This window comes from Sinocyclocheilus anshuiensis, unplaced genomic scaffold, assembly GCF_001515605.1.
Source record: "Sinocyclocheilus anshuiensis isolate Anshui unplaced genomic scaffold, SAMN03320099.WGS_v1.1 scaffold449, whole genome shotgun sequence".
Taxonomy (NCBI): Eukaryota; Metazoa; Chordata; class Actinopteri; order Cypriniformes; family Cyprinidae; genus Sinocyclocheilus; species Sinocyclocheilus anshuiensis.
The window spans coordinates 166433-176992 of NW_015537950.1; the positions used below are offsets into that span (position 1 = coordinate 166433).

Below are 10560 nucleotides of genomic sequence, written 5' to 3' on the forward strand. Positions count from 1 at the left end.
CGCGACAAAATACAATAGAACCCATTATAATCAGTGATGCTGTCTGTCTACACCGGATGCGGAGCGACAAGACAAATCCCAGACAGTAAACTGATGCCCCATTCTCTTTATGACGTACTGACACAAAGTTCAAATGATATGCAACGGTCGCTTTGTCGCGTCCAGTGTAGACAGACTTTGGGGCCGTTCACATGTCGCGCCTAAAAAAACCCTTGGGAAAACGCCAGTCGCGCCGCTTTCTCCTTCTTTCCAAAGCGCTCGGGAGCTTGTGCTTTCGTTGCATCTGCCGTTGCTAAGCAACCGTGACCTGCTCTCTCCACGACGACGCGGAAGTTTCAACAAAGGATAAATGGATTTCCAGCACTGAAAATCGCATCGCCTGCAGTAGCTCTGCTACTAAATGTATTTAAAATGGATATCTCTGTACAGCTGTCGCGTCCGGTGTAGACACCGTGTCTGTGTGTGAGCAAAGAAAACAATCAGTATAAATATAACGATCAGTAGCCTATACTAAACATCGCACATCCTGCCATGTGACTATCGCGGGTGCGTGATCGCGATATCGATGCTGAAACGATATATCGTGCAGCCCTACTTCCTACCATATAACAGTACAAACATGGATTGCTGGAAAATTCCATCAGTGGCAGGGAAAATGTCATTATAAAAACTGCTCTTACAGGGATAAAATCGCTTGCAGGGGGCAAATATTGGCCATTTAATCCCACTGGTCACAATAGTGACCGCTAATAAGGTTTACATTTAGAAAGCTCTAAAAATCTTACTGACTGATGTTTTAGTGAATTTCCTGCAAATTTGGAAAAAATAAAGGGTCTCAATATGTGCAGTGTCACATGATTAGTGCAAATAGTCACATGACCAGAGCATTTTATTTCCTGTTTGCACCATGAGAAGATGATGACTGCATCAAAGCTCCAGAACAAAAGGCTCGTAAACTATGTTAACATAAAGATATGACAAAGTATTATATGAAGTTTTGTTGAGTGTGGTCATAGAATGAGTAAAGATATTGATGGTCACAATTGTGACCAGTGCAGTGAATTTAGGTATACATATAAATCCAATTGCAGTTGTTAGTGAAGGCTGCACTAAAATGTTACAATGAAAGTAACCATTTTGAAATATATTGATATTTTTTATTTTTTATCTCAGTATTCCTATCAGTGTTGTATAAGGGTTCCCTTTCAGTCGGTCACTCTCGACGTCACGTCAGATGTCCGACGAATTGGGATCTCGCTTAGAGAGACCAATCTACTTCGAGTGTAAACTAAACGAGCCAATGCACATTGGCATGCGATTATTGCATCCAGCTGCCGCTGATCCTTTTTTTCCGCCACTGCGGAATACTCGGCAAAAGAGCACATTTTTCTATCTCTGGGTCCCCAGAGGGGACGGGGGGTTGTGGACGATCCAGAGCCGTATCACACTCACCCTCCTCTCTCAACAGACAGCACGCCTCAACTGTGCAAGAAGTAACGTGCTCAGTCGGTGTTGAACTGCTTGAAAACGTTCAAGAGCAGGATGTCGGTCCCACTGAAACCGTTTCAGAGGCTCCTGGGGCATATGGCAGCTACGGCGGCAGTCACGCCGCCGGGGCTGCTCCATATGAGACCGCTGCAGCACTGGTTCCATGGCCGAGTCCCGAGGTGGGCGTGGCAACGCGGCACTTTCCGGGTCCAAGTTACACCGGCCTGCCAGGGAACGAGGGTTACCATACGTAACCGAGACGTTTTTTATGCATAATAGTAACCCTAGAATGTGATTAAACAGTTTAAAATAGCTGGGCTGAGATATTTCTGCAGTCATCAAAACTTCTATAATATGTTAATTCAGTATACACATTAACTCACCGGTCACAATTGTGACCGACCCTAAAACACAATTTTCACACACTTTTCTAAAAGAAATGTAAAAAAAGAATAATTATTGATTATTTCAAAGAGTTTCTAATGACACATCATCTGGATATTTTCATGTCTGGAAAAAATTTGGGATTAAACGGGTTAATGGAAAAGATAATTTCTAACCCTGGACAAAGTGCATACAAATTTCCTGAAAACTTCCTGATAAAACCTCCCCTCTGTTGCATCATTGGTTAATGTGCTCCCATAAACAACTGAGTTGAACTGAATTGTACTGAGCAGCTTGAAAATTCTGCTAATCATTTCATTTTGTGTTCCATTTAAGTAAACAGTGTTTGGAGCAGCATGAGGGTGACTGCGTACTGATGTACTGTATTTTCTGAGCTCAAAGTAATGCCTTTTAGGTCTGTTCCTTAAGTAACCTGTGCTCTGTTTGGATATCTACAGGTCTCTGAACCCTGCAATCTCCTGATCTTACCAAATCAAGCCTGGAGGTGCAGTAAAGATGAACACACTCAAGCAGAACTGTTCAGCCTGGGGCCCTCACTTAGTAAATCCTGTCTTTGTTCATGGACCTTTTATCTTCATTGGAATTTCTGAAAGGGAAAATGCAGTTGCAGTTGCAATGAATCACAATCATAGGACATTAACAGTAGTTAAATCATGATACTGTATAATTGAAAGTGTTTGCTGGCCTCATGGAGATGTATTTCTAGAGTTCCTAGGCAGAAACTCCATAACCGTTAAGATGCAGTCACAAAAAGGTCCACTGTCAGCAGCGATGTATGAAGCACAGCACACACAGAAGAAACTTTCAAACCAAGCAGCTCTCTGCTGGTCAGCGCATTGAATTCACATTCATCTTGAACATGAGCAAAATTGGTGTGTGGGACTTTTTTGCCCTCACGTGAAACTCCCCAGCAATATTAAATGTGACTGCACCTTTACACACAACACAGCTCAGGCTACATTTGGAATAACATACTTCAATAAATGTTTATTTTGAGTTAATTTACTTTGCGTGTGGCCTCCCCATTTATGTTACACTGCCCAGAACCTGGTAGTTTGTAACATTTGGGGGCTCGTCCTTGAGTAACTGGAAGGTATGTCCAGTATTTTTGATCGTTATTGATTGGGTAGATTACAAAGTTTTGGGGAGAGCCATGCAAATTTATATTACTTTGGGGAAGGGTAATGTTTTCTTAATTTGGAAGTAATTTTTTTTTCTGGTGTTGGAGAGGAGACATTAAGTAAGCAAATATAGATTTGCTGGAGCTCGCTGTGATTGTTTGACTCGGAGTAAGTATGGCATTGTGTTGCATTTGTTTGATCGAAAGAAATTAGGATTGTGCGGTTGTCCGTGTTAGGTATAGAGCGATTAATGCTGTTTGTTATTTTAGTTTTTTGTTTTAGTTTTTTTGTGTTTGGTGTGTCGGATACTGCTTGTGGTGGCAGTTGAGCTGCATGTGGGCGCACCGAAGAGGTTAGGGTTCAGTTTGTTTATTTAATTTTATGGGGTAGCTCTTAAAACTCTTTTTTTTTTAATTATCCTTTACGATTTGCAACCTCTGCCAATATCCCGTTAATCAAACACAAGCTCAGGAAGACATGGTGACTCGATTTTACATAATTAGTTCCTAGTTATTTTGGTCGAATTCGTACAAATTTATAATGGATAATTTGGAGGATTTTTTAGCTGCTCCTACGAAGAAAAAACTTGATGGTCTCACAAAAGATCAGTTGCGTAATGTGAGTGATTATTTTGGTATTGAATTGGCTTTACCTAAAACAGCTAAATTAAGACAACTTCGTAAAGCTGTTAAAGAAAAATTAGTGGAAAGGATGGTTTTGACTTTGGATGCGCAATCTGATGTGGAGGTAGTGGCACCAAAAGGAGCTTCAACTCCGCTTGTGGCAGAGGTAAGAAGTGATTTGGGAAATTGTAACTTAACGTTTGAGCAGCAAAAAGAATTGTTAGAAATTAGAAGTAAGGAATGTGCATTGGATCGTCAATTGGAATGGGAAAAGGAAAAAAGTAAAGGGCGAGAACGTGAGCGAGAGTTTGAAAAGTTTAGGGCTCAACACAAATTAGAAGAGTTGAAATTAGCGCAAGAAATGGAACGTCTTAGATTGATTGCTGAGGGGAAAATGCCAGGTGTTGGTTCTGAAAATGTACCAAATGATCAGCCAGGTTTAAATAGTCAGTTCTCCAATATTGCAAATATGGTCAAATTTGTACCGAAATGTAACGAAAGAGTGTGGAATGATGCGGAGCACACCTTCCTGTTGCAGTGTTTTAGTGGGCAAGGCACAAGAGGCTTATATTGCCCTATCAAATTCTCAAAGAAAGGTAGGCCTATACCACGTTGAAAAAGAAGCGGTGCTCTAGGCGTACGATCTGGTTCCGGAAGCCTATAGATGGCGCTTTAGAGGTTGGAGAAAAGGGGCAAACAAACCCACATAGAAGTCACGAGGGAATTAACGGGTCACTTCAATCGTTGGTCTGCTTCTGCGGGAGCGGACACTTTTGAGAGTTTGTGCGATCTAATGGTGTTGGAACAATTTAAGAACATAGTTCCTGATCGTGTAGCCACTTACGTAAATGAGCATAAAGTGAAGTCTGCAGCCGATGCAGCTGTTCTTGTGAATGAGTTCGTTTTAACTCACAGAGGCAATAATGATGGTAATTCGATCTGTTAATTCGGAAGTAGATCAGAATCGAAAAAAAGAACCGAGTTCCACGTGTAATTATTGCCTTGAAAAGGGACATTGGAAGAGGGAGTGTCCGGTACTACGAGGCGAGTATAATAAATCCATTCCCAAGTCTGTAGCTTTAGCCTCTGGGAAATTGTGTCATCATTCTGATACATCTGCCGACTCTCTTATTAGTAAATCTGCGACAATGGTGAAAAACGAACGATGTGAAACTCAGACTTCTGTTGCGTTAACGACGTCTGACTATGGTCCTTTCATCACGAGCGGTTTTGTTTCCTTGGTGAATGATTCTATTAAAGTGCCTGTTAAGATATTGCGGGACACAGGTTCATTGGAATCGTTTATATTAGAGTCTACATTACCTTTTTCCTCTGAATCAAGTGTGGGTAGTAGTGTCTTAATTCGAGGAATTGGATTACAGACTTTCTCTGCGCCCTTGCACAAAATCCAGCTGTATTCAGATCTTGTGCAAGGTGAGGTTGTGATGGCCTTGTGTCCTTCTTTGCCGGTGGAAGGAGTGGATGTCATCTTGGGTAATAATTTGGCTGTGGGACAAGTTTGGCATGATGTTCCACCACCTCCTGTTGTCAGGATGACCCCCTCACTTGCCATAAAGGATGATAAAAATGCTTCTGATTTTCCTAACGTGTTTTCAGCCACGTGACGCGTGCAAAGGCTCTTGCCTCGAAAGGTTCTGATGTTAATGAACTAATTTCGGCTCAACAACATGGCTCTAGTCTGGCAGATTGATTTGCCTACAGCACTTTGTGTATATGGGTGGAGGTTCAGTGCCCATCTTGGTGTTTTCCGATCATAATCGCCTTACGTTTCTGCGTTCCTTGCGTAATGATGCTGAAAATTCAGCTTTGGTCACAAGTATAAATTTTTCTCTAGAAAAATTGTCATTTGTATTCAAATAGAAAACAGTTCATTTAAATTGTAATAATATTTCACAGTATTACTGTCTTTTTTATCAAATCAATTCAGTCTTGATGAGCATAAGAGACTTCTTTCAAAAATATTTAAAAAATCTTACCAACCCCAAACTTTTCAGCAGTACTGTATTTACCGAATAAATTCCTAGATGTATCTAGGAAAATTGTTTGACCTTGCATCAACAAGTCTTGTAGCTGAACAATTTGTGAGAATATTGTTATCACAAAACACCTCAAAGGTTTCTCTGGTCACTATGCCATGCCTGACCTGTCTGACACACTCTCACTCCAGACGTAAAGCAGCCACTGTTCTGTTTTGTGATCTACAAATTACTTTAGCAACCTGATGGGAACACAGCTTCTGTATCATAATGTGGATTAGATGTTTATCGTAGCATATTAGGCTTTACTTCACATTAAAAATAAACTATACTGTATAAACTGTGCAGTTTAGTGATCATTATAATATGACAGACAACAGACAAACTCGAACAGACAAACTCTTAGTGAGTTGTCCCCAAAATCCCACAGTTGTTTTAAATCAGAAACATCTATGCAATGTACTGTATATGATCAGAAGCCCACACACTGCCTGTAGGAACAGATCGTATTTCATCCATAAACACCCAGAGACATCCGTTTGTGTGTTTGTCAGTGGACAGTGAGCTCTCCTCGTCTCCACACACCAGTGAACCGAAACTGTCATCTGGCTGTTGGAGATCAGTTTTCAGCCTTTTCTACTGTTGTATCTCCTTTTTTATATATACGATCTCTAACGCTATCAGTTTTTACTATGATTTCAAATTCTACACTGATATTTAGCTGGATATTGTGGTTTCAGTACACTTAAAAATGAATGATAGAAAATATACCTTTCTATATACAAATTTCGGTTTGCATGGGATTTCAGTCAGTGATTTTCAGTGAATACTGTAATTTCAGTCAACACAAAGTGTTCATTGGTCCATACTGAAGCGGTAGCTACGTACATCACATCATCTTGACACCGTCTAAAGAGCTTGTCCTTCAAATGGCTCAACACAAACAAGAGGAAGTCTTCTGAGAGAAACCACAGAAAGAAACCTGCCAATCACTCTTAAAAATAAAGGTCCTTTATTTAAATCAATAGTTCCATGTAGAGCCTTTAAGATCCATGGAATCTTTCCATTACACAAAAGGTTCTTGATAGTAGAAAAAGGTTCTTTAAACTTTTAAAATGTTCTTATACTAAGATAAACTTCCCCTAAAATGTTCTTTGAGGAACCCAAAATGGTTCTTCTATGGCATCATGGAGAAACCCCCTTCTGATTTTAAGAGTGTGGAACCTTTCCATTGCACAAAAGGGTCTTTATAGTGGAAAAAGGTTATTTAGGTTATTATAAAATGTTCTAGAAAAAAAAAAGGATCTTTTAAGAACTGACAACTGATTCTTTGGGGAACTAAAAATGGTTCTTCTATGGCATCACTGTGGAAAATCCCTTTTTTGAGCCTTTATTTTTAGAAGTTCAGTAGCAGAGAACAGAATAAAGAGTCACCAGTTTGTGTGAATGCAGTCAGAGCGGATTGCACAATGGACATTACTCAGAAATAATCATGTGAAGATACATCTGGAGTTCGCCAAAAAGCATAACAGTGACCCATTTAGGAAAAGATTTTGTGGTTAGATAAGACAAAGTGGTTTTCAACCAAAATGTAATGCAATGTGTGTGGTGAAAATCGAAAAGTGCCCACTACATCCAGTTTTTATCAACCGTGGACAGTGGTCAAGGCTAAATGAACCCATCTGAGAACGACAGAATCTTTTGCAGTTTGAACATTTTGATCACCCAGCAGCATCTAAAGGGGTGGTGTGTTCCAGTGGTTAACCCTCAAGGCTGAAGACTGGAAGGTCTCTGGATCGATGCCCCCAAGAAGGGAGCTATAAGTCAACAGCACTGTGCCCTTGAGCAGGGCACTCAGCCCCGGGTTACTCTAGAGGGCTCGTCCTTGTAATAAAGCTCATGGTGTCATACTGTGATGTCACATGACACTGCAGAAACAACAGCAGCTATAGTCGAGTGCCAATAAATTCTGTTACAGACGTATATTTAGATTGTATATTTACAGTAAAGACATCTATAATGTTACAAAAGTTTTTTTTATGCAGTTCTTCTGAACTTTCTGAAAAAAACAATGATCATGGTTTCCACAAAAAACAATATTAAGAACAAATAAATATTTCTTGTGCAGCAAATCAGCATATTAGAATGATTTCTGAAGATCATGTGACACTGAAGACTGGAGTAATGATGCTGAAAATTCAGCTTTGATCACAGGAATAAATTACATTTTAAAATACATTCACAGTTATTTTAAATGTTAATAATATTGCACAATATTACTGTTATTTTATCTGTTTATCAATTTTATCTGTTTTTAATGCATTTTTTAAATAAATGCAGCATTGGTGAAGATAGACTTTCAGGTAACACTTTGCAATAAGTTTGCATTAGTTGTATTTTCTAACATGAACAAACAATGAACAATACATTTATTACAGTATTTATTCATCTTTGTTAATGTTAGTTAATGAACATACAGTTCATTGTTAGTTCATGTTAATTCAGAGTGCATTAACTAATGTTAACAAGCAAATTAAGATTAATACATGCGGTAGAAGTATTGTTCATTTTAACTAAAGTAGTTAACTAATGTTAACTAATGTAAAGTGTTACCGACTTTCAAAACATCTCACCAAATATAATCTTTTGAACAAATATTTAAAAAATGTTGTAGTTTTTGTAAAGTCACACAACAGAACTACTTGAGTGAATACATCATCTAAAATATACATTTACATGTACGTTCAAATACATTTGAAGTAATCTTGATGCTGAAAAGCATTTTTAATTAACATAATAATATAACAATGTCCATTTTACTTATCAAACACCCACAAATGTATCCCAAAAACAATCAGCAATTTATTAGATTTTTTGGTAACACTTTAGTATAGGGACCAGTTCTCACTAGTTGCTTATTAGCATGCCTATTATTAACATATTGACTGTTTATTAGTACTAGTAGTTATAAAGCACATATTCTGCATGATCATATTATGCATCCCTAATCCTACCCAATACCTAAACTTAACAACTACCTTACTAACTAATAATAAGTAGCAAATTGGGAGTTTATTGAGGCAAACGTCATAGTTAATGGTTTGTTAATATCGCGAAGTGGACCTTAAAATAAAGTGTGACCAATTTTTTACAGTAATTAATTTTGGTAATTTTGGTAATAATTCAGTAATAGTTTCAGTGGGTTTCAAAACTAAATGATATAAAAGACACCAATATTTACATTTAAAATGATTAGTAATGCAGTAAAATTAGATTGCTTGAAATGCTATATTACTTGTAAACTCATACGAACACTCGCATGTTGCTTGTATTTCAAAGTAAGACTCTGTTGCAACGTTGCAAACTATATTTAGCAATGAATGGAGGACAGTACATTCCAGCAGAGCCAATCGAGCCAATTACTTTCAAATTAGTCTTCTGACGTTTGACAGGGGAGATTTGCTTTTCCTATAAGAGTCATGTATAATGTTATAGGAGATGGTGACGCACGTCAGCCTGTCATTGTTTGTGTCACAACGTCCAGGCTAGATGCCAAAATGTCCATCCGACTGAAGGAACATGTCATGTGCAAGTCATCGCATGCAGCAAAAAAAATGAACGAGACAAGCTATAACATTTATCTACGGAATTAAGCACAACCTAATTGCTTTGCGATGCCTTGGATGCTTGTTATAAGTAACGTCCCACACCAAAATAATTTTTTAAAGTTCTGAATCAGAGACAAGTATTATTTCACATGCTCACTCTTTATAATAACACTGGAGTAAAGATGCTGAAAATTCAGCTTTGCATCACAGAAATAAATTACATTTTAGAATATATTCAAATAGAAAATAGTTATTTTAAATCATAATAATATTTCACAATATTGCTGCTGTTCACAGTATTTTTTTGATCAAATCTATTTCATATGTAAGATCTTACATGTTGGTCTATTTTAGCTTTGCACATAAAACAAATGAAGCAGATAAATGGCATCAGGGAAACTAAACTATGAATTAATTGTAATAATATTTCAGTTTTTACTGCATTTTTATCAAATGTATGCAATATTCAATGCACGCTCATACATTCTGAACTATTTTTACTTTGCACATAAAACAAACAAAGCAGATAAACTGAATCAGGGAAACTCTGGAAGGTTGCATTCCGAAATTTGTCCCAGTGGAAAAGCCTCTGATTTCAGTAAAACAAGCATGAGGTAACACATCCCCTGCTGCTGTGACACTCCAGGTTGGTCTTACCTTCCAGGGAGAGGCTGGATTTCCTCAGCTGCACTCATGGAGGCCAAATGTGTTCCAGGGCAAAAGCAGCAGCGGCCAAACTCCAGCAGGAGAGGCGAGATGTGTCCGTCCTCAGACTGAGGCAGAAAGAGCACTGGAGCTCGGAGAGACCCGGCGCGGAGCAAGCCAGCGTCTGACACACATACAGACACACACTGATGGAGAAATGTGCGTTCACACTCACACACGCATCCACACAGGAGTAAGGACAGTTCGGACAGACAGTTGCAGAGGTGTGGTGTGCATTGGGCTGGACTCACTCATTCAGCCTGCACACACACAATTGTTTTTCCCGTGCGGTGTGGAGAGTGGCTCAGTCCAGAACGCTGCCAGTCCAAGCATGGCAAGAGACACACTGAGGCTTGTTGTCTACCTAACAGCACACTCTCGCTCTCTATTCTCCCTCCCCCTCTGTATCTGTCATTTCTAGCTATATCATACACATCTCTCCATCTCCTATTTTCTGTCGTTCTGCTTTTATATGTCTCTCCCTTTCCTCCTGTTTCTCCGATTCACTCTCTTTTAGTTGGGTTGACAGATACTTTCCCTGTACTTGTCACAATTTTCCTTTTTCTTGCTTTACCTTTGTTTTCACGAATTACGTCTAAAGCATAAATACTGA

At 38.9% G+C, this 10560-nt stretch overlaps 1 protein-coding gene across 1 annotated transcript in view; it reads right to left on the reverse strand.

Moving 5' to 3' along the window:
• opn7d (opsin 7, group member d) overlaps positions 1 to 10214 on the reverse strand; it is a 57427-nt gene extending 47213 nt beyond the window's left edge. The window contains exon 1 of the mRNA XM_016455073.1: positions 9900 to 10214. The gene's annotated coding sequence lies outside the window, so the exon portion shown is untranslated. The remainder of the gene's footprint in view (positions 1 to 9899) is intronic.
• Positions 10215 to 10560: the final 346 nt, after the last annotated feature.